Genomic DNA, 27931 nt, shown 5'->3' with positions numbered 1-27931 from the left:
ACACACATACAGACACACACAGACACACGCACAGACACACACACAGACACACACAGAGACGACCACAAAAAAGAGACGGGAAAGAGTTAAGTAATTTTTGTCAACACAATAAACGTAATTTAATTTAAAATCTCACAATAATAGGGCTCGGATCCCTCAGCACACCGCGAGCTCGTGGGTAGTTACATGGGTACTGTAGTTACATGGGTACTGTAGTTACATGGGTACTGTAGTTACATGGGTAGTTACATGGGTACTGTAGTTACATGGGTACTGTAGTTACATGGGTACTTACATGGGTACTTACATGGGTACTGTAGTTACATGGGTACTGTAGTTACATGGGTACTGTAGTTACATGGGTAGTTACATGGGTAGTTACATGGGTACTGTAGTTACATGGGTACTGTAGTTACATGGGTAGTTACATGGGTACTGTAGTTACATGGGCACTGAAGTTACATGGGTACTGTAGTTACATGGGTACTGTAGTTACATGGGTACTGAAGTTACATGGGTAGTTACATGGGTACTGAAGTTACATGGGTACTGTAGTTACATGGGTACTGAAGTTACATGGGTAGTTACATGGGTACTGTAGTTACATGGGTACTGTAGTTACATGGGTAGTTACATGGGTACTGTAGTTACATGGGTACTGTAGTTACATGGGTACTGAAGTTACATGGGTACTGTAGTTACATGGGTACTGTAGTTACATGGGCACTGAAGTTACATGGGTACTGTAGTTACATGGGTAGTTACATGGGTACTGTAGTTACATGGGTACTGTAGTTACATGGGTACTGAAGTTACATGGGTACTGTAGTTACATGGGTACTGTAGTTACATGGGTACTGTAGTTACATGGGTACTGTAGTTACATGGGCACTGTAGTTACATGGGTACTGAAGTTACATGGGTAGTTACATGGGTACTGTAGTTACATGGGTACTGAAGTTACATGGGTACTGTAGTTACATGGGTACTGAAGTTACATGGGTAGTTACATGGGTACTGTAGTTACATGGGTACTGTAGTTACATGGGTAGTTACATGGGTACTGTAGTTACATGGGTACTGTAGTTACATGGGTACTGAAGTTACATGGGTACTGTAGTTACATGGGTACTGTAGTTACATGGGCACTGAAGTTACATGGGTACTGTAGTTACATGGGTAGTTACATGGGTACTGTAGTTACATGGGTACTGTAGTTACATGGGTACTGAAGTTACATGGGTACTGTAGTTACATGGGTACTGTAGTTACATGGGCACTGAAGTTACATGGGTACTGTAGTTACATGGGTACTGTAGTTACATGGGTACTGTAGTTAGATGGGTACTGAAGTTACATGGGTACTGTAGTTACATGGGAAGTTACATGGGTACTGTAGTTACATGGGTAGTTACATGGGTACTGTAGTTACATGGGTACTGTAGTTACATGGGTACTGAAGTTACATGGGTACTGTAGTTACATGGGTACTGTAGTTACATGGGTACTGTAGTTACATGGGCACTGAAGTTACATGGGTACTGTAGTTACATGGGTAGTTACATGGGTACTGTAGTTACATGGGTACTGTAGTTACATGGGTACTGAAGTTACATGGGTACTGTAGTTACATGGGCACTGTAGTTACATGGGAAGTTACATGGGTACTGTAGTTACATGGGTAGTTACGCGGGGAGTTCTATTCTATTCTCCCGCACGATGTCAGCAGTGATCTGGTTCAGGCGCACGATGCCAATGTCGAGGCGTGTTGTTGCTGGCCACGACGAGAGGGCTTCAGCAGACAGAGAGAGTTCGTGTCGTGTCGCTGTTCCTCCTCCTCCGTTGAAGGAGCGCAGGCCCACAGTGGTTCACTCTACGGTCTGCAGTTTGGATTACATGGCCACAGTCGCACTACTGTGGCTCGCCTTTAATGTATCTCACTCGCTATGAATGTATCTGTCTACGTGTCTTTGGGTTTACTTTTGGTCATATTTGAGTCTACGGGTCTCCATGCGAGACTTTGGGTCTTCAGTGGCCTAGAGTGTGCAGGGGGTGCAGAATCTCAGCCTGCACACTCGATAGCCACGCCACTTGACTGAACCCAGGAGGAGCCTTCGTCTGGCTGGGCGAGGCACAGTGATGCACAATGAACACAGTGATGCACAATGAACACAGTGGCGACGCGTGGCTCGTATGGACAGGACACCCCCCGTCCCCTGTCAAAATCGATCCCTTTAATTGCTTGGCACCTGCCCCCCCCCTGCCCCCCTCTCTCCGGTCCGTTGGCTCATAGCGCAATGGGCACAATGCCTCAGAGCGCTTTACATGAAGTGTGTTCAGTATGGAGACAGCGGGTTGTAACAAAACAAACAAAACCCCCCCACAACTGGTGAGTTTTAAGACGCGATTAAAAAAGTGTTACAGACTCCCGATTCCCGAATGGACCGAGGAAGGGAGTTCCACAATCCTGGCTGCACGAATCTCTCCCATAGATCGACAGCACGGCGTGGCCTATGGAATCATAATGAGTGGTTGAGAGCAATCGGCAGATCTACGTTGTCGCAGTGGAATATCAAACTTAAGGATATCGGTGATGAGATATTTAGGCGCCAACCCATTCAAGGCCCTACGCGTGAGACGTCGAATCGTAACGTCGACGCTTTACTTTACATGGAGCCAGTGCAGGGAGGAAAGAATCGGAGGGATATGGCCACATGGTTTAAAGATCTGGTTGAAACTCGGGCAGCTGAGTTTTGAATATGCATAGACTCCTCGACTTACGAACGAGTTAGTTTCGATTTGTTCGCAAGTCCAGCTTCACTCCTTTCGTTTCCAAACGCGTTCTACGGCGTGTACACTAAACACGGGGAATGGCTTTACGAGTTGTATAATCTCCTGTAGATGTAGATGCCACTGGTTCTTCATGTTTCGCAGATGTAGATGCCACCACCGCCATCTATTGCGCGGTGGTTAAACTTACGACTCTCGGTCCGAACGGGCAACTGGACATACGGAACAGGTTTGTTCGTATCTCTGAAAGTTCGTAGGTCGAACGTTCGTAAATAGTGGAGTCCCTGTATCGTAAACTTTTTAAAACGCTTATAGAATCGCCAGCAAGTGATAGCCACGCGGTTGCTGTGAACGGTACTCAGCGTGGCCGATCAGGTGGCGTCATTAGCGGCCACAGGTACGGTGCAAAAGAAGTTCAACATACATACATACCAACCCACTGAGTGCTGTTCCCTCTCCGTATTAATAGGCGCTCATGAGCAGCACTCGTCCCGGTAGTCAATACGGTGCAGTGAGTATTCATTTGCTTTGTTAACAAAAATAACAAGTAACAACAATAATACAATTCATGTACCCAGGAAAGTCAAACCGAGTCTCAAGACCCTTTGCAGAAGGGTAGTGCTAATTCTTGGTAATGTTTGGCCGTTTCATTTGAATAGTTCAGAGTGTTTTGTCGGTGTAAACAATTACCCGCGAGTTTGATTTCGACACCAAGAAGACTCGTTGCTTCGTGCGTTTTCTTCATCCGCCGTGCAGACGTCATCCTCGTCGTCGTCATCGTCGTCGTCATCATCACCGTCGTCGTCATCATCGTCGTCGTCATCATCGTCGTCATCATCATCGTCATCATCATCATCATCGTCGTCGTCGTCGTCATCATCGTCGTCGTCATCATCACCGTCGTCATCGTCATCATCGTCGTCATCATTATCGTCGCCGTCGACACCACCGCCACGTGCACAACACAAACGAGTGAATCCGCGATCAAGCGCTGAGCACCATCGATAAAACACCGCGTTCGACCAAAACATTCCGCTGATCAGCGCTCACCCGCTCGACGTCTTCCCCACCTTACCAGTCTACCTCCCCTTGAAGTTACAAACTCGTTACACGCCGCACGCGCGCCTGACGACTGCTAAACGCATTCGCGCGCAGTCGCACCTCGCGTGCCGTGACGATTAAACACTTAGACGGTTCACTCGGCGTGGTCGTTAACCCGCATCATGACATCAGCAGGCCCCATGCCCAACATCAACAATGATGATGACACCCATCGTGGCGCGACGTGGCCTGGCGTGGCGTGGCGTGGTATATAATGCGTAGCTCAAGCTGGTTGAAGGGGACCAAATCCGTTGGTTAGTTGATCTGGTTCCATTTTACCAGCTCCAGCAAAGCATCGATCCGGTTCCTGGGCCATTCGTTCCGCTCGACCTTCATCCGCTGTGACGATGACCTCTTGACCCCCGCGTTCGCGCCAGTACCAGCATCGCGATCGCACGCTCCTGACTTTCGACCAACTACAAACTCAGCGCGTTTGTCAATAGCTCCGCACGCTGCCTTAAAAGGAAATATATATCACATACGTCGTTTCGGACAAACACTTCTTCATGGCCAAGAGGCCAGAGATATATGGTGTGTTTGTGTGAGATTGTATGCATGTGTATAAGAGTTAGCGTGTGTGTTTGTACGTGTGTATGTCTTTGTGTATGTGAGAGTGTGCCTGTGCTTAAATGCAAGTGTGCACGTGTATACGCGTGTGTGTGTGTGGTAACGTGTGTGTGTTAGTATGTGTGTACGCGTTCATATGCGCGTTTATGTAAGTAATTATACACATCTGCCACGTAATGAGTAGCAATTTGCCGAGAATATACAATTAACTTATATCGCGTCATGCTCAGTAATAGGCACAGTGCGTGATCACACCCGACCGAGTTTCCATTGCACTCAATAACGAATCGGCCAAACGTCCCAATGTAGCAGGACCCTCCCGCAAACGAATCTTGAGACTCAGTTCTGACGATCCTTCGTAGATAAAATGCATTAATCAGCGTAACAACTCAACAGGTCCCTCAACATCACCGTGCCCGATAAGTGAAGCAAACCTCGTAGGTGACCTTCCAGGCAATAGCCCTATCTGCATGTGTGTTGAACTTTTTTCGCACCGTACGTAGCCAACCGTGCTAATCGGAGATGTCTGATAGATAATAAAATGAATTTGCATATTCAGCACATTTCAATGATAATATAATCATTGTTATCATCATCATCCAGCTTCAGCCAACGATGATGATGATTGATTCCAGACACAGGTGATGCCGATGCAGGACTGATGTCAGCCGTCGCTGGGACTCGAGTCCAGTCCTCCAGGTTCAGTGACGATTCATGACGATGATGCAGTCGATGATGCAGTCGATGATGACAATGATGACGATGATGCAGTCGATGATGATGACGATGATGATGATGATGACGATGATGATGACGACGACGCAGTCGATGACGACAATTCAGTCTCAACCACACATCGCCCAACAACCACACGTCACAAACACACTCCATAACACCAAAGACAAAGATTCCCCTCCTCCCCTATAGCCTTAACAGACTGTTGGGGCAAGTGCTGTTAGCGAGCACCTATAAAGGCCGGCACAGCACCACGCCCGGCCGCCTTTATCTCCCCAGTGACGATGTTTACACACCACACCAGGTACTAATTTGAGGCTGAGTCGACCTCGGGGAGGCCCAGGACCGGTTCAGAAAATCGTCACTGCTGTTGGCCGTGAGCGGGAATCGAACTCTGGTCGCCGGATTCATAGCGCAGCGTAGCGCCAACCACTACACTACCACTTCCCACCATCACCACCAACAGAAACACCAACCACCACTCTACCCCTATACCCAGCACCCACCACACTCCACAACCTCACACACCTACTTTACACTCACTCACCTACTCACTCACTCTCCCTTCACTCACTCTCCCTTCACTCACTCACCCACTCACTCACTCACTCGCCCACTCACCCTTCACTCACTCACCTACTCACTCGACCTTCACTCACTGTCCCTTCAATCACTCATCCACTCACTCACTCACTCGCCCACTCACCCTTCACTCTCTCACCTACTCACTCACCCTTCACTCACTCATCCACTCACTCGCCCACTCACCCTTCACTCACTCACCTACTCACTCACCCTTCACTCACTCTCCCTTCACTCACTCGCCCACTCACCCTTCACTCACTCACCTACTCACTCACCCTTCACTCACTCTCCCTTCACTCTCTTATCCACTCACTCACCCACTCACATATTCACTCACACTCTTTACTCACTCACTGAGCCACCTTCACTCACCCATTCACTCACCACCAACTTACCTCACCCTATATACTCACCCATTCCTCTCTCGTTGCCTGGAGCATCGCTGCGCCGAGAGGACTCTGAGGTCTGGGGCAGGGGTGAGAGGGGCTGGTGGGGGTGGAGGGTGCGGGCATGGGGGTCTAGGGTGGGGGGCCAGACAAGACAGTTTCACACAATGTTAGCATTGCGAAATATTCACCACCACTACAACATTCACTCATCCAGTCGGCGACTCGTCCCACATTTACTCACCCACCCCACCCACCTACCCCACTCACCTACCCACTCACCTACCCCACTCACCTACTACCCCTGCCACTATACCTCCTCCACTCCACTCTCCACGATTGTCCCGTCTCCGTGAGTGTCGCAATGACAAGTTGAGGTTTCGTCAAGCCCGGGTCAAACTGGTACCCAACATCGATACACACTCCCCGATACTAACATCGATACACCCCGATACCAACATCGATACACACACCCCGATACCAACATCGATACACACACCCCGATACCAACATCGATACACACTCCCTGAGGAAGTTACGTCAATGCTCATGTGCTATGTGAAGAAGGCTCATTGCCCGAAACGTTGCCTATTATAGAACGATTTGTGTGCTAAGGCCCCCACAGTGTTATTGACGAATGTGTTTCTCTCCCGTTGTTGCGTGTGCTGATGCACCACTGCAGCAGCAGCATCGCCAAACAATATTACTTCTGTTATGATGGACATGCTACTCTACAATCGTCACCTCCGCCATCATCATCGTCGGTGAACCAAGTAATTCCCCCCCCCCCGTGGAGTGAGACGCTCCAGCCGATAGAAGGTGGACGCGGCCCCCCTGCCCGTCGCACCCTCATTGATACACCCCGCGTCACCGATCGCGATATCGAGTCTCGATCGGAAGTGGCCAGGCTCACGCTCTCACCGTCCATCATCATCCCGGCAACCCGCGACGTCGCCAGTGACCTCGCGGGTTCGTGCGAGCGTCACGCGGTTCGAGACGGCTCGGTGGGGCTGACGCTACGGGGGGGCTGGGGGGGGGGCGTCGTGGTTTAAAAGCCCCGCCCCCCTCCCCCCGGGGGTGCAGGGTGGCTGTGACAATGATTGTTGCTGAGTGTGGATGGGGGGGGGGATCTCGAGAAGCTTTTAATAACAACGGCAATGTTATCGGCGGGCAGCACCCCCGGTGAAAGCCGACGCGACGCACGAGAGAGAGAGAGAGCACGGAGTGGCCAGCGCCACGCCCCGTTGCCGCCTTTGTCTCCCCACTGGCGATGTTTAAGGCCGAGTCGACCTAGGGGAGGCCCAGGACCGACGTAGCCGTGACTCTGAATCGAACTCGGGTCGCCGGGTCCGTAGCGCAGCGCGCTAACCGCGACACTACCACTCCCCAAAAAGACAAAGATCCCCCGTATAACCTAGACAGATTTTTGGGGCAAGTGGTGTTAGCGAGCGGCACCTATGAAGACCGGCATGGCCGAGTGGACCTAGGGGAGGCTCAGGACTGGTTCAGATTGATCGCTCATCCCACCGATGTCGCCGTGACTGGGAATCGAACTTGGGTCGGTGGGTCTGCAACACAGCGCACTAACCACGACACTACCGCTCCCCACGCATGTGCACACACACACACACGCGCGAGCGTGCCGTGTGAATTAGCTGCCTGTGACTGCGTCTTGTGAAATAATAACCCAGGCGCAGTCCCCGATAATCAACGCCAGAGGCGGCTGGACACACGGCAGTGCAGTACAACACGGCGTGAGCTTGTATTTCGTATGGATGCGAGCGCCACCTCTAGACGCTGTATACAATGAGCATATCGATTTTAGATCGAGGTAATCAACAGTCACATGTTTCTATGTGAGTCTATGGGTCTCTGTGTAGGTCTGTGGGTCTCTGTGTGGCTATATCGGTCTCCATCTAAGTCTATGGGTCTGGGACTCTACGTGGGATTATGGCGTTTTATGCGAGTCGAGCGACTTTATCGGTGTCTTCAAAACTTAACTCATGCGGCAGCGCAATTGAAGCGTAGTTTTTAGCAAAACATATAATTATCTCATTCAGAACCCCTTGACTCGTGGCTCTAGAAGGCAGCGGAGAGCGAGCAGGAGGATTATCGTCGTGCAAGTTTACATCGTGAAGGCTGTGAAGCTGTACCCAAGAGTTCACTGCCACGTCCGGGTTTGGCACCTCTGTGACAGTGGCACCATGTTGGCTGCTCGCTGTGACCTTGGATTCACTCCCCAGAAAGATCAGACCTTGTCTCCCCACCCACACAGTCCTCCACACACCCAGCCACCCCTCCACACACCAACCAACCCACTTACCCACTTACCCACCCATCCAATCACCCACCCACTTATCTACTGACCCATCCACTTATACACTCACCCACCCCCTCACCCATTCATTCAACCAATCATTCAAGCTATCACCCACCAATCCGCCAACTAACCTACCCACACACTCACCCACCCACCTAGTCACTCACCAACACACTCACGCGACCACCCACCTATCAACTGATTGACCAATGCCCCCACTCAGCCACACATCCACCAACTCACACACCCACTCATCCACCAACTCGCTCACCCACCCACTCATCCACCAACTCGCTCACCCACCCACTCGCCCACCCACTCACGGACCCAACCAACCAACCACCCACCCATACCGCCAAATGGCTTCTTAAAGAAACAGCATTAACCTTTCATTGAATATCAATGAAATCCCTAACTCGAGTCATCGCCCCGGGGAGCCTTCGTTTGCAAGTTCTACGCCCGCTGGAGCGGGGGACGCTGTGGCCAAATTGGTTTGCGACGCCCTGGCAGACAACGGGGAAATATTGCATCGGTTTGCTGACTGTGTCACTCCCCTTGCAGGCATGGGCTTCTCCGGGGATTCGCAGTGATGGGAGATGCCCGAAGATTAATCAATTAGGAGCTTAGTCGTCTGCCTGTGTGCGCGCGCGTGTGTGTGTCTGTGTGTGTCTGTGTGTGTGTGTCTTGGGGAAGCAGTAGTGTAGCGGTTAGCGTGCTGCGCTATGAACCCGGCGACCCGGGTTCGATTCCCGCTAACGGCCAACACCGGTAACGATTATCTGAACCGGTCCTGGGCCTCCCCTAGGTCGACTCAGCCTCAAATGAGTACCTGGTGCTGTGTGTAAACATCTCCACTGGGGAGATAAAGGCGGTCGGGCGTGGTGCTGGCCACCCACCCCCTCGTGTACCGTTCCGGCCATCATAGGTGCTCGCTAACCGCACTTGCCATTACAGTCTGTTAAGGCTATATGGGGGATATTTGTCTTTGTCTTGGGGAGCGGTCACGTAGCGGTTAGCGTGCCGCGTTAGGAAACCGGCGACCCCGAGTTCAATTCCCGCTCACGGCCAGCACCGGTGACGATTATCGGAACTGATCCTGGGCTTCACTTAGGTCGACTCAGCCTCGCATTGACCAGAATGGCGAAGTATGGTTAATTTCCATGACCAGCAAAAAGCTGTAAATTATATTTCACATTAATGGGACGTGGCTTTGCCCACATGAGGAATACTAGAACGTGAATCGACGTATTTTAAACGATCCAATGCCCGATTAAACGGGAATCGACCGATTGCTGACGATACAAAGCGCGATCCATGCTTGATCCATGCTCGAACACATAGGCACCATGTATTCAACATATCATAGCCATGGCTGATTAATGTTACCCTGTTACAGCGCGCCGTCGCTAACACGAGCGCGGGTCGAGTCCGCAGCAGAATCGCAGCAGGGGGGCTTGCTTGGAGACCCCTCCCCCGCCCCCCATTTTCACGTCGGCCCCCTCCCCAATGTGTTCCTCATTGGCGCGTGACCACGAACACAGCGAACGCCGCCGTCGAGAGACAAAGTGGGCGTCGTTAATTCGACACCGGCTACCATCAGTGGAGCTAAATGGCTAAATAAAGGGCGAGACAGCGATGCGATGAGATATTCGGCATCGGGCTACTAATTTGAGGCTAAATCGACCTAGGGCAGGCCCAGACTCAGGTCGGATGTTTGCCACTGATTATGTTGGTCATGAGGCAGCCTGAACAGACTGTCGGGGCAAGTGCTGTGAGCGAGCACCTCCTCTGTGAGGGCCGGCACGGCACACGAAGGGGGTGGGTGGCCAGCACCACGCACGCACCGGCACAGAACTCACCAGAGTTTGTTGGGAAGCTGATAGAGTGTGGTGGTGGTGGGGCGCGGTTGTGTCCCGTCTGAAAACCTACCCTGTTCATTGGGAAATACAAAAACGTGATCACATTAATACACAGAGAGCCGTCCAGGGCAAGCCACGTGCGTGTGTGTCTGTGGTGTGCTCGCTAACAGCACTTGCCCCAACAGTCTGTTCAGGCTACACGGGGGATCTTTGTCTTTGTGCGCGCACAAGTGTCAAGGGTATCGTAGTCTGCGGACAATGTCACTGATTTATGTTTCGACAACACAACGCGACCGAATCCTTATATCCGCATACACGTACTATATCAGCTCGCATACACGTGGCGTGTTTGTTGTTGTTGTTATTTGTTAGGTACAACGCTCAGAAGTTGTTAAGCGATAACCGCCAACCTTTGTCAAAATTGGCTACCGGTTCATAAATGTTACGAGCCGGAATTCGTTTCCGAGTGGAATGTTCGAAATGGAAGAGCGTGGCCGATTTGGCACGCGCAGGCATACAAACGGCACGGCGGGCAAAGTCACGGCGTGGTACATTCATTGCTCTCGTTCCTCAGTGAGGATTCTCTCCCCACTGCTGGCCGAAGGGGTCTACACTCGAGAGAGCTCGATGGTTTTTGGCCTACTCTTCCACGCTGATCAGACATCTTGGAAGCGGTGGGGAGTTCCCACACTTTATCACACTGCGCCAACTCCCCCCCCCCCCCAAACACATACAGTATAACAAAGACAAAGATCCCCCGTATAGATTTAACATACTGTTGGGGCAAGTGCTGTTAGCGAGCACCTATGAAGGCCGGCACGGCACACGAGGGCGTGGTTGGCCAGCGCCTTTGTCTCCCCGGTGGCGATGTTTAGACACCGCACCAGGTACTCATTTGAGGCTGAGTCGACCTCGGGGACGCCCAGGTCCGGTTCGGATAATCGTCACTGGTGTAGGCCCTGAGCAGGAATCGAATTCGGCTCGCAGGGGGTTGAAGCGCAGTGTGCAGCGTTGCGCTACAACCCCTGCGCTACAACCGCTGCACTACCGCTCCCCAAGGATAACAACAACTGCCATTCGCCACTAAGTAGCGGTGACGTGACACCACGACGCTTGTGCCAGGCTATGTGCACGTTGAAGCCACGTGAAGTGTCGAGCGCCCGCCGACAGGAGGTCACGGGGCAGACCCAGGTGCCACGGGTCGACTGACTGAGATGACTGGCCGATGCACCATCTCCCCGATGCACCATCTCCCCGATGCACCACCTCCCCGATGCACCACCTACCCGATGCACCATCTCCCCGATGCACCACCTCCCCAAGCACACACACACACACAGACGCGCGGGCGCGCGGGGGAGGGTGGGCGACGCGACACACGGAACCGCACGCTTACACACGCGCTATGGGCATGATGTTGGAATTATCCCAAGCGCTTATGACACCCGACTCTGCGCAAATAAACACGCGTTCGGGCGCTCGCTGGTTCCCCCTCTGGCTTTGGTTAAACGTTAATATCGCCCGAGTTAGCGACTGCGCCTCTCGCCTGCGCTCCGCATGCACGGGTGGGTGGCTCCACGAGTCCCCCAAGCCAGCACAAAGGACGACTGTAAGAGTTCATTCTCTCCGCGCCGTCCATAAATAATGCCCTGCCATTATACAAGGAATGGTCGGGCGGGGGGGGGACACGGTAGCGGCGGCGCGCCCGCGGTTTAAACTAAAACTAAACTATTTTATTTTTCGATTTAAAGCTTTCGTGACTGCAGGGATTCATCTTCATTCTACGTGACTTTACCCAAAGAACACAGAAGATAAACTATTTTATTTTTACTCGGCGATGCCCACTGAGCTAAACTACGGCTCTTTTTTTAGAAGCGACCTGGCTAGCACAAATTATACCTCAACGAAGTGGGGTCTCATCAGGTACAAATTTAAAGCAGCCGAATACCCGAGACGCACGTTTCTTAAATGTGGAGGTGAAAACCGGAGGAACCGGAGAAAAATCCACGCGGCCACGGCGCGAGAGACACGCAAACTTCAAATATACAGCAGCAGGCATCGTGATGATGATGAGAGAGAGACACGCAAACTTCAAATATACAGCAGCAGGCATCGTCAGGATCGGCATCGAACCCACGACCTCCCGTATACCCGGCGAGGTAGTTAACATCTCCTAGCCACCGACAAGGGACGGCCACATTGGAGCTGGAGCGACGATCAAACGACGGCTGAGGCCCTCGTCGCGGCGATGGAGGTGGTGCGATGGTGGTGCATCTGCCAATCATGTCAGTGGTCATGGTGACGATGTTCATGTTGAAGCGACCTGGCCACAAATCATAGCTCAACGAAGTGGCTTATCACGCGGAATTGTATAGCAGCGTCGCAGAGGTTCGAATCGAGCTGGCCTCCCTGGTGAATGCTGTGGTGTCTGTGGTGTTCGCCGTCAAGATTCTGCTCCTGCTGCGCGCCGTCTGCGTCGCTTGGAGTGGGCCCCAATGGCCCCCTTCCCGTGACGCTCATTCGCAAGAGGTCAGAGGCCTTCGTGTGTGGCCAAATTTTGGGCAAATTTGAAAAATGACACCGCAAATTACTCAATTGGGATTATATGTAAGTATGCATAAGATACATATTTGCACCCCCACCCCCCTCCTGCGACTGCGAAAACTTGGCAAGACCCTCCTGAACAGAATCAGAATATGAATTTATACCGGAGAACTCCGATGAGATATACATCTTTTTATCACAGATGTCCAGTAAGGGTGGGTACAGGAGTCACGTGACTCAGTGAGGCTTTCATGGATGAACAAGCTTGATGATGATAATAATAATTAATACATTGCGTGATGATGGGTATATATTTTATCTCACACAGATGCTGAGCACAGAACCCCAAGACCCAAAACGTCAAGCGGCCAGCAACAAACAGCATCGTCACCAGCGTGTTACACATTCCGCCATTTAAGCAAGGCTATTATTGTAAGTGCTGGGGAAAAGAGATGATGATGATGATGATGGGAAGGTATTATTGATGGTGATGCTGACGCTGAGGATATCAGATTGTGCCTATGATGATGATCATGATGATAAGGGTGAGGGTGATGCTGCTGCTGATGATTTTGAGTATGATGATGTCGCTGCTGATGATTGTCATGCATCTGATGACGATGATCGTCAGGTTTATAACTGTGTTGATTCTGCTGCTGATGGTGATGATTATGATTATGCTGCTTGCACTGTTGACCATGATAAAAAACAAGATAATGCTGTTGCTGATTATGATGATGCCGACAGTGATAATTTCCACCAAGTTCATTCAAGATGACCTTTAATCCCAACTCTTATCTGGCTATCATTCCGCGATACCCCCACCCACCCACTCACCCCCACTCACCCCCACTCACCCCCCACTCACCCCATTTACTCACCCCCCCCCCACTCATTCCCCCACTAGGCCCGTGCTCGGCACGGTTGGCTATGTACGGCGCGAAAAAGTTCAACATACATACTTGCACCCATCACGCATCACACACACCCTAATCAATGAACTCACACATTCAGCCACCCACGCTTCCCAATTCACCCCACTGTACCACCCACTCACCCTTTCTCACCGCCCACACTCACCCCCACACCGCCATCTATTCACCCCTTCCTGCACCACGCAGACTCAGCAGAGAACCCGCCTATTCTGACACCCCCACCCCCCGTCTCACCCCACATTCACCCCACACCACCACCACCACTCACCCCCCTCGTCTCTCATTGCACCATCGTTCATCTATCTCCGCGTGTCGCAAGAGACACGGGCTGGGCAGAGCGCATGGCGTGAAGGGGGCGACTCGCACAGCACACACAGAGACACACACATTCACACACAGAGAGACACACACAGAGACACACACACTCTCACACAGAGACACACACACCGAGACACACACACAGAGACACACACTCACACACAGAGACACACACTCTCACACACCGAGACACACACAGGCACACACTCTCACACAGAGACATACACTCACACACCGAGACACACACACCGAGAAACACACACAGAGACAAACACTCACACCTAGAGACACACACTCACACACAGAGACACATACTCACAGAAAGACACACTCACACAGACACGCATTCAGAGACACACATTCACACGGAGACACACACAGAGACACACTCACGCACAGAGACACACTCATACATAGACAAAAATTTTTTCCCATATAACAGACTGTTGAGGCAAGTGCTGTGAACGAGCACCTATGAAGATTGGAACGGCACACGAGGGGGTGGGTGGCCAGCACCACTCCCGACCGGCTTTGTTTCCCCAGTGGCGATGTTTACACACTGCACCAGGTACTCATGAGGTTGAATCGACCTGGGCGTGGAGGCCCAGGACCGATTCAGATAATCGTCGCTGGTATTGGCCGTGAGCAGAAATCGAAGTCGCTTCGCTGGGTTCCTAATGCAGAGCGCTAACCGCTACACTATTGCGTCTCACTCACACCGGCACGCAAACACACACAACAGACATACGCAGAGACAGAGGGACGTGTTATACCCGTGCTAGATATGCGTCACCGCCACCTGAGGTCAGAGTCACCTGGGAACGCGATATGGTTGAGAGACACCTCGGGTCAGAGTGAAATGAGAACATCCGTCAGAGCGAGGTCACCACGACTCCGTGTGGCCGAGGAAAAGGGGTCTGGCAGACCCCCTGTTTAGGGGTGACGGGCACGTAGGGTCACGTGTGTCAGAGCGACGCCGGGTCGCGGGTGACTTTGTAACACGGGGCAGAGAGTCGGTGGGGGGTCAACAGTAACCGAGGTCACAAGTCAAGAGTTTCCTGGGGTCACGGGGGTCAGAGTAACCTTGGGTCAGAGATCCCCAAGGATTCCTCGTCTGCTTCCTCATACCACGGCTCTGACTCTCCGAGTCTTCCGCGGGCCTCACGCCAGCGCTGCTAGACGGCACGCGCCAGCCGCTGGACATTTCCTCGCATTACGTAGCACGGAGCGGGAATTCAACGAAACGGGTTTGCTCGGTGAGAAGGGTGACGCATGTTCCCCGTGCCTGTGTCTGTCTGTGAGTCTCGACGCTTGCTCCGACGAGTCCAGTCCATCGCCAACGCGCTCCGATCGCGCACAGACTGAAGAGGCTCTTTGGGAATATGGGCAGCACGGGTGTGAGTCTGTCGGAGAGCCGACTCGCACTCCACGATGGATCTCAAACAACTCCGGGGCCCTCTCGAGCCGGAGATCCCCAAACTGTGCGTGGGGCTACAAGCGAACCGTCTGTCAGAGCTCGCAAGCTCAGCAAGTTTTTTTGAGCCTGGATGGTAGAGCTTGCATGGGCGACTGGCACGGATTCGCAGTTGTACTTCTCTATCTGTCATCTGTCTATCTGTCTGTCTATGCGTCAATCTTTCTGTCTATGTGTCTATGTGTCTCTCTGTCTATGTGTCTATGTGTCTCTCTGTCTATGTGTCTATGTGTCTCTCTGTCTATGTGTCTATCTGTCTATGTGTCTCTCTGTCTCTCTGTCTATGTGTCTCTCTGTCTATGTGTCTCTCTGTCTATGTGTCTCTCTGTCTATGTGTCTATGTGTCTCTCTATGTGTCTATGTGTCTCTCTGTCTATGTGTCTATGTGTCTCTCTGTCTATGTGTCAATTTGTCTATGTGTCTCTCTGTCTATGTGTCTCTCTGTCTATGTGTCTATGTGTCTCTCTATGTGTCTATGTGTCTCTCTGTCTGTGTCTATGTGTCTCTCTGTCTATGTGTCTATGTGTCTCTCTGTCTATGTGTCTCTCTATCTATGTGTCTATGTGTCTCTCTGTCTATGTGTCTATGTGCACTCTACAGCTGTCTGTCATTCCCATTGCTGAATGGAGGCCCCCACTGCCCGCCCCTCCCAGCGCCTCGACGGGCGTGGGTGGGTTATTTGACCATACTTCACCACGCTGGTCAGAGCGTTTTCGTGAAGGTGGGCACCGCACGCGTGGTGGGGTGGTTGGGGGTGGACATAGAAGTGCGCTACAACAATGGACCGTGCCGCACTGCCCTCTGCTGTATGCATGCACATTGAACTTCTTTCGCGCCGTACGTGGCCAACCGCACTAATCGGAGGTGCGGGGGAAGGACAACAAACTAAAAGACAAACGGCAGTTCTGAAGAAACGAGTTTTGAATCTCGATTTAAAAGTGCACAGCTCCCTCCGTCTCTGTTGGATGGTTCGCCAAAAGCCGTTGCTAGGATGAGCGGGAGGTTTATGGTCCCTCGTGTCTCGGTCATTCCTCTGTGGTCTCATTCACCCCAACGGCAACCACACGGGAGTCATAGAACCTGCACCCCCCCGCCCGCCCACCTCATCATGAGCCATGGTTTATCCACTGCTGGATGAACGTCGGGCCCAAGCTGCCACCGCCTCTCATCACGGTCACGTAATTGTATAATAATGATAATAACAGCAGTACCTGCATACTCCAAGCTCCTGAGCTCATTTCATCCCTCCATCTCCTCGATGTACGTCTCTTGGACGTGTTCCCCCCCCCCCTCCCCCCCCCCCTCTCTCCCACCCCGCCCCCTCCCCACATCTCTCCCCCATCTTCACCACAGGCGCGGTTTCTTCTCTTCTTCGCGATGGCAGTGAAGGGCGAGCGACGATTCTGCCCCGGAGCCAAACATACATACTTCTTTACATTCCATAGCAGCGAGCTCTCATATGGGCATATAAAGAAGTACGTGAACTTGACTGGGCCAAGAGTTGCGCGCCATCTGGTGACCTCCGTCCATCCCCTCGCAAGGCGATTGAGTCTGCGAGACGCTGCACACCAGGGGCTGGGGAGACACTGTGTTGCGTCTTGATGGAGGGACGAATTCGGCGTTTACTAAACGTCTTGAGCACACTCTATGGGAGGCTCAACCGGGACACGTGGTGAGTTGTCAGTGCATCCTTCCCCTGCCTCCTCTACCTTCCAATCCCATCTACTCCCTCCCATCCCCTCTCCTTCCCCTTCCCTCCATCCCCCCTCCCTCCATCCCCCTCCCTCCATCCCCCCTCCTCCCTCCATCCCCCCTCCCTCCATCCCCCCTCCCTCCATCCCCCCTCCATCCCCCCTCCCTCCATCCCCCCTCCTCCCTCCATCCTTCCACCTGTGTGGGTTTCCTCCAGGTGCTCCTCCCACTCGCTAATTGGCCGATAGCAATCTTAATCGTAGAGGACCGCAGAGCTAGGGGAAATTGTGGCTGCTGCTGCCTTCCCGTTCCTCGTCTGTGGTTCCTCCTCCTCCTCCTGACGCTTCTGAGTCGCGTCCCCCCCCCTCTCTCTCCATCTCCCTCTACGACAGCGAGCGAATCCCGCGCGGCACCAGCGGCGGCGCGTTACGAATCTAAATGTATTGTTATATATATTGCTGTTGTTGGTAATGCCAAAATATCGCGTGAATTCGTGAGAGGGTTGAGGTTGGGGGGGGGGGGGGCTGTCGAGGGAAACGCGTTGATGTGTGTCAGCACGTGGTTCACATAACCACGGCTTCTGCCTTCGTCTGGCCCGCGAGGCCCCCGCTCGTTCGGCCACGCGCCGAAGAGCAACGCGAGCTCTGAGCGGCTTAGTCTCTGAGCTCACGCAACCACGAGAGGTCAGAATGAGTGTGGTGGTGGGGTTGGTGGATTTGAGTGAGTGTGGTGGTGGGGTGGGTGGATTTGAGCGAGTGCGGTGATGGGGTGGGTGGATTTGAGTGAGTGTGGTGGTGGGGTGGGTGGATTTGAGTGAGTGTGGTGGTGGGGTGGGTGGATTTGAGTGAGTGTGGTGGTGGGGTGGGTGGATTTGAGTGAGTGTGGTGGTGGGGTGGGTGGATTTGAGTGAGTGTGGTGGTGACGGTGTGATGGAAATAGTAATGTGTAGCCCGTTGTCAATCCACTGCTAGATTAAGGCCTCTCTGCACGGTCGCTCGTGGGAGATGTTTGACCATACTTCACCACGCTGGTCAACGCGGGTTGCTAATATGGGGGCGAGGGGGGTAGGTGAGTGAACGAGTGAGCGTATAGATGGGTGGGTGAGTGGAGTGGGTGAGTTATGGATGGGTAGGGCAGGTTTGAGTGTGTGGGTGAGTGAGTGAGAGGGTGAATCAATGGGTGTGTGCGTGAGCGACTAAGTCGATGGGTTGTGTGAGTGAGTGTATGTATGTGTCAATGTGTGTGTATTTGTGAGTATGTGAGAGTGTGTGTGTATTTGTGAGTATGTGAGAGTGTGTGTGTATTTGTGAGTATGTGAGAGTGTGTGTGTATTTGTGAGTATGTGAGAGTGTGTGTGTATTTGTGAGTATGTGTGTATTTGTGAGTGTCTATGTGTGTGTATATGTATGCACTTGCCCCTAAAGTCTGTTAAGGCTATAAGGGGGATCTTTTTCAATGTGTGTGTATTTGTGTTTGTGAGTATTTTTGAGTATATGTGTGTGTATGTGTGAGTGTGTGAGTGTGTGTGTATTTGTGAGTGTGTGAGTGTGTATGTGTGTGCATTTGTCTTTGTGTATTTGTGAGTATGTGAGAGAGTGTGTGTATTTGCGAGTATGTGTTAGTGTGTATTTGTGAGTATTTGAGAGTGTGTGTATTTCTGAGTGTCTATATGTGTGTATTTGTGAGTGTGTATGTGCGTGTATTTATGAGTGTGTATTTGTGAGTGTCTGTGTGAGTATGTGAGTGTCTATGTGTGTGTGTATATTTGTGAGTGTCTATGTGTGTGTGTATTTATGAGTGTCTATGTGTGTGTGTATTTGTGAGTATGTGAGTATGTGTGTATTTGTGAGTATGTGAGAGTGTGTGTGTATTTGTGAGTATGTGAGTGTGTGTATATTTAGAGGTATGTGAGAGTGTGTGTGTATTTGTGAGTATGTGAAAGTGTGTTTGTATTTGTGAGTATGTGTGTATTTGTGAGTGTCTATGTGTGTGTATTTGTGAGTGTCTATGTGTGTGTGTGTATTTGTGAGTATGTGAGAGTGTGTGTGTATTTGTGAGTATGTGAGAGTGTGTGTGCATTTGTGAGTGGGGAGGGGTTGTTTGCGCACTGCGCTGCGATGGAGTTCAATTCCTGACCATCTACAGCATCGCTGGCACGCGCTATCTGAACCTGTACTGGGTCGCCTCTAGGTCTACACAACCTTAAATTGGCGTAGCTGCTGACTACCCCACCCCATCGAGTGCCGTGTTAGCCTTAATAGGTGATCGCTAACAGCACTTGGCCCATTAGTCTGCCCAGCCTTTCGGGAGGGTCTTAGTCTTTGTATATGTGTGCATGTGTTTGCATGTCTATAATAATTAATAATTTACAGCCCTGCCAGTCCAAAATTAGATGAAGGCCTCCCCGCACGTCATGTTAGTCATGGGGGGGGGGGGGGGGTTTGACCATACTTCACCACGTTGGTAAGTTGCGAGTTGGTGAACGGGAGGGGCCTTACCGCTGATATGTGAGCTGTGGTCAGAAATAGAACTCAGAACGTCGGGGGTTCATGGCGCAGTGTGCTAACCAACGTACCACCGCTCCCCGTGTGCACATACCTGAGTGTGTACGTGTGTGTATCTATACCATCTGTTTGTCCGACACGTTATATCACGCAGGATAAGCAATCCTGTCTCAAAAACGTATCGAGTATACGTAACTATGTAACACGATTTTTGTCTTCTTGGGGTCTTTCGGTAAAGTCACGGAGATAGGTTCAAATTAATAACAAATAAAATAAACAAAAACTACGACGTTTCGATCACAACACAAGCGATCGTCACCTGATCATTTGAACCTATCTACGTGACTTTACCGAAAGACCCAAAGATTATGAATTCCTGCAGTCTTGAAAGCTTTAATTCAAGATTTAACGATGTTTGTTCCTGGGTAGTAAGTGTTATTTTCTAATAGCTTACACCTAAAAAGTATAGAAAATGGCTATTTTTTTCACACAAACTTTGCTTTGTGACCAGGACTTTATGTAAAGGAATGACACAAAGCACACCACGTTTTCTTATTGAAAATAGGTAAATTTCAAAATATCACTGTCCTTGTCACAAATGCAAAGTTTGTGGGGAATAATATCCATTTTCTGTACTTTTGAGGCATAAGCAATTAGAAAATAACACTTACTACCCAGGAACAAAAAAAATGCGTTACCCATTGTAATCATTCAAATATTATATTGAAAAACAACATTAAAACTCGTATTCAAATATCTAAGTATATTACACGCTCACCGAGGACTTTGTGTGCATCTTCAAGGCTAAACGATAAATATCTTGGGGAGGGGAGAGTTTGTGTGGGGGGTAGAGATAATCAACCATCGTGAAGGGTTGAGGTGCCAGGTGCTCCAGATTACTCGAGATGGATAACTGTCACATCGGGATACCGTGAGAGATTGGAAGCGTTCATCTAGCAGTGGATAGATCATGCTTGATGATGACGAAGCGTTGAGATACATCTACGAAGAGTAAAGTGGTGTGCCCACTGCCCACGTGATTTCGGAAGTCAACTTATTTTGCAGAATCCTGCATTGCAGACATTTTTTGGCGACAAATTTAGCCAAGAGGCTTGGGTGGGTACCACCCGGGGGTGGAAAAAAGCTTCTGGTGTCCCCCATGGGCAGCATCACCCATGGGCAGCATCACCCATGGGCAGTGTCACCCAGGGGCAGTGTCACCCATGGGCCGTGTCCCTCATGGGCAGTGTCACCCATGGGCAGTGTCACTCAGGGGCAGTGTCACCCAGGAGCAGTGTCACCCAGGGGCAGTGTCACCCATGGGCAGTGTCCCCCATGGGCAGTGTCACCCATGGGCAGTGTCACTCATGGGCTGTGTCACTCAGGGGCAGTGTCACCCATGGGCAGTGTCACTCAGGGGTAGGAAACCTCATGTTCCGTTTGCTGTATAGATACTCTTGATAATTGTCATATTCATATCAGTTAAATTTGTTTTCACAAAATGATAGGTACCGCCAATGACCTCTATCTTATACACAGCAATCACCGTGACCTTGCTATCATATATAGTTGTAATTTCCTGATATAATTCTTGCAGAATATCATTTATCGCATTTGCCACCCTCGGTGATACCTGTACGCATGTGTTACCGTATTATTAGGACTATAATACGTTCTGGAAAGTAAGACGCATCCCCAAACGTGTGCCCGGTGTCAATAAAATTCTTCAAATCCGGTCACATACAAAGACGAAGATCCCCTGTATAGCCTTAGCAGACTGTTGTGGCAAGTGCTTTTAGCGAGCACCTTTGAAGGCCGGCACGGCACACGAGGGGGTGGGTGGCCAGCACTACGCCAGGCCGCCTTTGTCTCCCAAGTGACGATATTTACACACCGCACCAGGTACTCATTTGCGGCTGAGCGGACCTAGAGGAGGCCCACAACCGGTTTAGATAATCGTCATTGGTGTTGGCGCGTGATCGGGAATCTAACTATCGTCGCCGGCTTCGTAGCAAAGCGCCATAACCGCTACACTACCGCTCCCCTACACACACACAGACACGGCTACCGGATTATAGGACGCACCCTTCAAATATTTTTGCTTTATATCACGAGGGAAGGAGAGTGGGGGACAGCGACGTGCGTTTCATAATCGTGAGAATACGGTAATTGTATTCCGGGCGGAGACGTGCGCATTTTGAGTGCGAGTGGGGTAGCGGAGTGTGTAGGGGAGAAGTGTTGGGAAGAACACGCAGATTAAATTAATTCATGTATGTGTAGATATTAATTAACTTTAAAGATTTATAGCCACAGGCAACACAACCACATTATTATAACATCCAAATTGGATCGTCATGGTTAGTTGTAACTTGCACTTTCAATCAGAGAAAGTTGAATAATTCGCAAATTATTATCACGAACGGACAGAGTTTTTCCCCCCACTAACTTCTGCAGGTACAGTATTAGATATATCTATACATATGAAATCTCATTAGGGAATGAGATAATTGATTTTATCTCACAACGTTGGTGAACCGCTCCAATATTCATCATGACATCGTTTACGACCCTTTGTCAATCACAGCGGGCGAACGCTGCTGTGATTGAACGCGCTCCACCACAACCACAGGTCGCATTGTTACTCATTCTCTTTCGCTTTTTGTTTAACGATTATTTCAACGTCGACTCGATAATATTCATCCCCGGCCACCCTTTTGATTCCAGGCAAGGTCACGACACGTGTTTGGCACCGCGGCACCTAACACACGCTGTGACTTTTATGAACCGCTTTGAATAAAATGTGAAAATTGGTCACGTGGGTGTATTTTTTTCCCCTCCCGTCTCTCTTTGTTGGTAGACGATGCGATGTGGGGTCTGCCAGCTGGGGGTTTGAGAGAGAGATGAAGGAAGCACTCATGGTGAGTGCTGGCTAAACATCGATAGAGTTTATACACAGACTCAAAAAGAGACTAAAGACAATTTCAGCGGCGGAGGTATTACGATGGGTAGCAGGTCATACAATGTCAAAATCTACTGCCGGATTGACCTCCCCACACGCCGTGTCGATAATTGTCAGGTTTGTTTGACCATACTTCACCACGCTGGTCAATGCGGCTTGGTGAAGAGGAGGACAGGTCGTCTCAGGATCGGTTGAGATATCGCTCACCACTGATGTTAGCCGTGGCCGGGTATTGAACTAAGGAATTCGGGTTGTTAGCGCGATGCACTAACCACTGCGCCACCGCTCTACAACATAATACACGTGTACACATTCACTAAGGTGTGCATTTATTAACAATGAGACGGGTGTAAATTAAGCCTCGGGTGACACGTGTAAGATACAATCGTCTAAAGTTACGCAAATATCAGACGGGAGCTCAGCCTTATAAACATTTAAATCACACGAGAGCGAACCAGGTTAGCCTGGTGTAGAATCGCGATCCACTTTGAGCGAGCCTCAAGGGGGTGGCATCTCTCAGGGGGGGCCACACCCTGCTGATGAAAGTCACACAACCAAAACCTTTCCATTCAGTGTCTGCATTTAAAAAAATGTTTCACGCAACATTCTGCTGGACACGTTTGGTTCAGTCGGCTCGAGAGTTAATGTCGTGGAGATTTCCATTTCTTCGTCAATTTGCCGCTGATGGCGTGGGGGGGGGGTGTGGGGAGGAGGAAGGGTGGGGTGGTGGTGGTGGGGGGGGAAGGCTCTCACACAGCAGTGGATTGACCAAGGTGCTTGCGTACACACGCATCATACTTTGTGTCTGCTTGACGATGACACTCCGACCCTTTTGGCTGTTCACTGCAACGACGACGTTAAGTCTGGGGCATGGGGAACAGTTTTGGCTGCGCGTCGGTTCGGCAAGTCGGGACGAGCTTCGTGGTGGGGGGGGAGGGGTGTTGTGCTTGTACCTCGGGTTTGGCAGCGCGTGAAGGGTTGGCCGCGGGGTGGTCGCTTCTTCAAGGCCACTGCGGAGTCGAGCCGCCGGCGAGCTGCTGTCTGCCCGGTTCGCGTCCCGGGTTTGGTATCCGCATCGCCGCAGCCGTCGCGGCCGCCGCTTGCGTGGGGGTCACAGTTGTGGGGGTCTTCATCAGCAGCAGCGGAGGCAGCGGCATCTTCGAACGTGGAACTTCTTCTTCTTCGTGGAGGGGCGATGCGGCTGTGCCTGGAGGCTCAGCCCAACAGCGGCCAAGTGTTCGGCTCCGTCACTTTGCTTTGCACGCGTGAGTGTGTGAGAGAGCGCGCGCGCGCGCGTGCGTGCGTGCGAGTGTGCTTCGGACGCTCTCTGGGTTTCACTGTGAAAGCCGCAGTCCGTTTAAACACGTTAAATTGCCTCTTGCACGCACCCTCCCCTCCCACCCACCCCCTCCACCCCCATCCAAACCTCACCAATCCCACCACCGACTCCTCCCCGCACACACGCGCGCCTCGCACCCGTGGCTCACTCGCCCCCACCTCCCTACCACCACGCCACTCAACCCTGCTGCCCCCCCCCCTCTCCTCACTACACCCACCTCGTGCTCACCCGTGATGCTGACCGAGGGTATTGCAGGCTACACTCGACAGCAGGCCCACTCACAAAGACAAAGATCCCCAGTATAGCCTTAACAGATTCTTGGGGCAAGTGCTGTAAGCAAGTATAAAGGCCTGCAAAGGCACACGAGGGGGTGGGTGGTCAGTTCCACGCCCGGCCGCCTTTGTCTCATCCATCACGATGTTTACACACCGCGCCGTTTACTTATTTCAGGCTGAGTTTACCTAGTGGAGGCCCGCAACCGGTTCAGATAATCGTCACCGCTGTTGGCCGTGAGTTCGAAACGAACTCGGGTCGCCGGGTTCATAGGGGCAGCGCGCTAATCGCTACACTACTTCTCCCCACTACAAAGATCCCCCGTATAGCCTTTGACATATTGTTGGAGCAAGTGCCGTTAGCGACCACCAAATGAATGCTGGCACCACGCACGCACACACACAATCGCACACACGCACAATTACACGCACGCGCACACTCAGCCAAATCCAGGAGTGGTGGAGTGTCGCTCAAAATATCGGGCCCGTAAATACTCCACCTGCTCTCGCCACTCCGGGAGCGGCACAGCAGATCCGCGGCGTCCACCTCATCGCCTCTCCATAAATTGCATTTTATTAATTATTTTATAAAAATCTGCACGCGTAGTGTCTTTTCATGTCACCCTCTTAATTTATTTATTTTCTGTAACTGTGTGTGTGTGTGTTTTTTCAATTGTTATTTATAGATCATTTCATCCCCTCCCCTGCTGTCCGCCACTTGCGACGTCTCTCCCGTGGCGCGTGCAACTTTATTCTCACTCTTCACGGTCGTGTTCAAGTCAAGGGTTTGTGCTTCGCGGGCCCATCCATGTCCTGCGTGATCGCGGTTCAATCTCTCGCAAAAAAAAAAGAAGAGAGAGAGAGTCGCTCGCGTCTCTCTCGGTACCGGGGCATCTCCTTTGCCAACCGCGTTCTGTTGTTGCTGTTGTTGTTGTCGTAATGCGGCATGTGCGCGACACGCAGGCCGCTACCCACTTCACGCGCGTTCAACGTTCGAGGTCCGTCTTACTTTCTGGAGCGACTTATAATCAGGCCAATAGGTCGTCGTCGTCGTCATTAAAATGTCTGTTTGAGATACTGCCTCTTCTCTCTCTCTCTACAGTTCTGTAACGGGTTCTGTCTCGCTCCATCTCCTCTCGCGGCTACCCTCTGTGTAGAGAGGCGTCCTCACTTCTAAACTTATCCCCCCCCCCCCTAGCCCCCGTGCGCATCGCAAACAGCTGCCCCTGGCTGTCCGTCTGTCCCACTCACCCCCTGCTGAGGCGGCACATCTCTTCGGCTTCGGTTTCACGGCATTCGAAACCACACGCATGCCCTTTGAGCACTGCTCCGAATAGTGGTCGCGGTGGTGATGGTGGTTGGTGGTGGTGGTGCTGGTCGTGGTGGCCGTGGAGGTGATGGATGATTTTCCCATGATCTCACAGTTACATGGTACCCGTCTCTAAGCCACCTACCGTGGTGGCGGTGATGGTGGTTGGTGGTGGCAGTGGTGGTGGAAGTAATAATACTGGTGCTGGTGGTGATGATGGTGGTGGGTTTCTGCGTGGGAGAGCTGTAGCCGAGGGCATGGGGCACAGGGCGACTGAGCTCAAAACGCGAAGGACGTGGGTTCGGAATCCAAGCGCAGATTACGTGGAACCGTTGAAACCACTTCGCTTCTCGTCGTCTTCTTCAGACCGGGGCCGTGTGCGCCTCAGGCGTCTCTGGGTGTCAGCACGCCTCGACGTCAGCGCAAAATTCTGCCAAAAACACGGATAAGAGGAAGAAGAGGAACAGGAGGAGGAGGAGCAGTACTCGTCCTCTAAGTGTGAGCGCCCAGATGACGCGCACACGTTACAAGTGAACCAGGACACGTGTCCTTCCAGCCGACCCCTCCAGCACGACCCCCCCCCCCCACGGCGCGCACGTGTGTGAGTGTTAGCTTGTGTCTAGGTGTGTGTGCATGTCTAGGTCGACTCAGCCTAAAATGAGTACCTGGTGCGGTGTGTAAACATCACCACTGGGGAGACAAAGGCGGTCGGGCGTGGTGCTGGCCACCCACCCCCTCGTGTACCGTTCCGGCCTTCATAGGTGCTCGCTAACAGCACTTCCCCCTACAGTCTGTTAAGGCTATACGGGGAATCTTTATCTTTGTGCATGTCAGTGTCTGTCTATGTGTGTGTGAGTTTGAGTCTATGTATGTGTCAATGTCTTTCTTATGTATGTGTGGTAGTGTGTGAGTGGTTGTATGTGAATGGAGTAGTGTAGCGGTTAGCGCGCTGTGCTACGAACCCGGCGACCCGAGTTCCATTCCCGTTCACGGCCCAACACCGGTGACGATTATCTGAACCGGTCCTGGGCCTCCCCTAGGTCGATTCAGCCTCAAATGAGTACCTGGTGGTGTGATGTGTAAACATCGCCACTAGGAATACAAAGGCGGCTGGGAGTGGTGCTGGCTACTCTCCCCGTCCTTCACAGGTGCTCGCTAATAGCACTTGGCCCAACAGCCTGTGAAGGCTACACGGGGGATCTTCGTCTTCGTGAGTTGCGATACGCTGAACACCAAGCGCCACTAGTTGGGCTGTAATCGCGTCCGCAGATGTCGCTATAAATCCACTCGTGTTGGTCGTGCCCAGATATAGACAGAATACCTTTCCGCCGAGGTTTTCACGTTGACGCCCGGCTTTAAACAAGTACAACTAAGATCACGGGGAGTCGTGGCGCAGCGGTTAGCGCACTGGGTTCGATTCTCGGGCATGGTCAACATCATCTTCTTTGGTTCTTTCGGTAAAGTCACGTAGAATGAGAATAAAATAATAAAAGAACACGATAAAATTCTCACGACGTTTCGGCCACAACGCAAGCGGCCGTCAGTTGAGACGGATTTACCGAACCGGTTCTGGGCCGCTGCTGGATTAAATCGGCCTTCAATGAGTACCTGTTTCTATGTGTAAACATCACCACGAGGAAGACAAAGGCGGCCTGGCGTGGTACTGGAAACACTATTAATGCTACACGGGGGATCTTTGTTTTAGTTTGCCTATACAGTATATATGTGCGTGTGTATGTCTGTATATAGACTGTATATAGGGGAAGCGGTAGTGCAGTGGTTAATATACTTCGCTACGAACCCGGCGACCAGAGTTTGATTCCCAGCTACCATTGGTGATTAACGACTCAACCAGTTCTGGGATCCTCCCAAGTCTTAGATGAGCACGTGCTGCGGTGTGGGACCTCAGCATTGGGGAGACAAAGGCGGCCGGCCGTAGTGCTGACCACTCATCCACCCACCGCCTCGTGTGCCGTTCCTCGCTATAAACAGCACTTACCCGCAACATTCTGTCAAAGTCTATATGGGGGATCTTTGTCTTTGTGTATATATGTGTGTGTAACTCATCCATTCCCGCAGTCAGCAGCTTCTAGGCTGTGCCTTGTGGGTCCCAGGGCCCCGTGTATACTCGGTGCAGAATATCCATTTCTGGAGAGGTACCATAACCCTTCTTTCCCCAACAGGGTTGCCGACGTGGTACCACGCACCCACCTACCCTATACCCTATAACCCTAGCCGTGAC

At 51.5% G+C, this 27931-nt stretch overlaps 1 long non-coding RNA gene across 1 annotated transcript; it reads right to left on the bottom strand.

The window, feature by feature from the left end:
* Positions 1–91: 91 nt before the first annotated feature.
* Positions 92–24135, bottom strand: LOC116945168 (uncharacterized). Its single transcript, XR_004403204.2, has 3 exons — positions 23723–24135; positions 10344–10414; positions 92–6296 (listed from the first exon to the last, which is right to left on the bottom strand). It is a non-coding gene; the product is annotated as an uncharacterized LOC116945168 (long non-coding RNA).
* Positions 24136–27931: the final 3796 nt, after the last annotated feature.

The sequence above is a fragment of the Petromyzon marinus genome, chromosome 23, assembly GCF_048934315.1.
Source record: "Petromyzon marinus isolate PM22_M1 ecotype Great Lakes invasive population chromosome 23, UKy_Petmar_22M1.pri1.0, whole genome shotgun sequence".
In the NCBI taxonomy this organism is placed as follows: domain Eukaryota; kingdom Metazoa; phylum Chordata; class Hyperoartia; order Petromyzontiformes; family Petromyzontidae; genus Petromyzon; species Petromyzon marinus.
The sequence above is the reverse complement of the archived record's forward strand: the minus strand, read 5'-3'. Positions and strand labels throughout refer to the sequence as shown.